This window comes from Schistocerca americana, unplaced genomic scaffold (genome assembly GCF_021461395.2).
Source record: "Schistocerca americana isolate TAMUIC-IGC-003095 unplaced genomic scaffold, iqSchAmer2.1 HiC_scaffold_77, whole genome shotgun sequence".
NCBI classification, from domain to species: Eukaryota; Metazoa; Arthropoda; class Insecta; order Orthoptera; family Acrididae; genus Schistocerca; species Schistocerca americana.
In genome coordinates this window covers 310,001-312,500 of record NW_025726533.1, presented here as the reverse complement: position 1 = coordinate 312,500, position 2,500 = coordinate 310,001, and positions in this window count along the sequence as shown.

Here is a 2,500-nt window from a genome sequence, read left to right as displayed (position 1 = left end):
AGGCTAAGTGCTTCGCCATGCAAATGCCAATGAACAACTGCAAATGCCAATGAACAACTGCAAAGGGCATTGAGCATGTACGTCCTGCTGCCATCCACATTACAGTGTATAGCTGCAAGGTGTTTAACATGAAGCGATACACTGGGGACCGGGCAGTGCGAGTAGCAAACTATATTGCGGGGGTTGCAGTTAGGCAACACTACACTAATTTAACGCGTCGTATGACAATTACAGAGCAGGTTAAGGCCCAACGTGTGTTGGGTTAAGGCCCAACGTGTGTTGGGTTAAGGCCCAACGTGTGTTGGGTTAAGGCCCAACGTGTGTTGGGTTAAGGCCCAACGTGTGTTGGGTTAAGGCCCAACGTGTGTTGGGTTAAGGCCCAACGTGTGTTGGGTTAAGGCCCAACGTGTGTTGGGTTAAGGCCCAACGTGTGTTGGGTTAAGGCCCAACGTGTGTTGGGTTAAGGCCCAACGTGTGTTGGGTTAAGGCCCAACGTGTGTTGGGTTAAGGCCCAACGTGTGTTGGGTTAAGGCCCAACGTGTGTTACGTTACGGCGCAACGTGGGTTACGTTACGGCGCAACGTGGGTTGCGTTACGGCGCAACGTAGGTTACGTTAAGGCGCAACGTAGGTTACGTTAAGGCGCAACGTAGGTTACGTTAAGGCGCAACGTAGGTTACGTTAAGGCGCAACGTAGGTTACGTTAAGGCGCAACGTAGGTTACATTAAGGCGCAATATAGGTTACATTAAGGCGCAATATAGGTTACATTAAGGCGCAATATAGGTTACATTAAGGCGCAATATAGGTTACGTTAAGGCGCAATATAGGTTAGGTTAAGGCGCAATATAGGTTACGTTAAGGCGCAATATAGGTTACGTTAAGGCGCAATATAGGTTACGTTAAGGCGCAATATAGGTTACGTTAAGGCGCAATATAGGTTACGTTAAGGCGCAATATAGGTTACGTTAAGGCGCAATATAGGTTACGTTAAGGCGCAATATAGGTTAGGTTAAGGCGCAATATAGGTTAGGTTAAGGCGCAATATAGGTTAGGTTAAGGCGCAATATAGGTTAGGTTAAGGCGCAATATAGGTTACGTTAAGGCGCAATATAGGTTACGTTAAGGCGCAATATAGGTTACGTTAAGGCGCAATATAGGTTAGGTTAAGGCGCAATATAGGTTAGGTTAAGGCGCAATATAGGTTACGTTAAGGCGCAATATAGGTTAGGTTAAGGCGCAATATAGGTTAGGTTAAGGCGCAATATAGGTTAGGTTAAGGCGCAATATAGGTTAGGTTAAGGCGCAATATAGGTTAGGTTAAGGCGCAATATAGGTTACGTTAAGGCGCAATATAGGTTACGTTAAGGCGCAATATAGGTTACGTTAAGGCGCAATATAGGTTAGGTTAAGGCGCAATATAGGTTACGTTAAGGCGCAATATAGGTTACGTTAAGGCGCAATACAGGTTACGTTAAGGCGCCATACAGGTTAGGTTAAGGCGCCATACAGGTTAGGTTAAGGCGCAATACAGGTTAGGTTAAGGCGCAATACAGGTTAGGTTAAGGCGCAATACAGGTTAGGTTAAGGCGCAATACAGGTTAGGTTAAGGCGCAATACAGGTTAGGTTAAGGCGCAATACAGGTTAGGTTAAGGCGCAATACAGGTTAGGTTAAGGCGCAATACAGGTTAGGTTAAGGCGCAATACAGGTTAGGTTAAGGCGCAATACAGGTTAGGTTAAGGCGCAATACAGGTTAGGTTAAGGCGCAATACAGGTTAGGTTAAGGCGCAATACAGGTTAGGTTAAGGCGCAATACAGGTTAGGTTAAGGCGCAATACAGGTTAGGTTAAGGCGCAATACAGGTTAGGTTAAGGCGCAATACAGGTTAGGTTAAGGCGCAATACAGGTTAGGTTAAGGCGCAATACAGGTTAGGTTAAGGCGCAATACAGGTTAGGTTAAGGCGCAATACAGGTTAGGTTAAGGTACGACATAGGTTAGGTTAAGGTACGACATAGGTTAGGTTAAGGTACGACATAGGTTAGGTTAAGGTACGACATAGGTTAGGTTAAGGTACGACATAGGTTAGGTTACGGTACGACATAGGTTAGGTTACGGTACGACATAGGTTAGGTTACGGTACGACATAGGTTAGGTTACGGTACGACATAGGTTAGGTTACGGTACGACATAGGTTAGGTTACGGTACGACATAGGTTAGGTTACGGTACGACATAGGTTAGGTTACGGTACGACATAGGTTAGGTTACGGTACGACATAGGTTAGGTTACGGTACGACATAGGTTAGGTTACGGTACGACATAGGTTAGGTTACGGTACGACATAGGTTAGGTTACGGTACGACATAGGTTAGGTTACGGTACGACATAGGTTAGGTTACGGTACGACATAGGTTAGGTTACGGTACGACATAGGTTAGGTTACGGTACGACATAGGTTAGGTTACGGTACGACATAGGTTAGGTTACGGTACGACATAG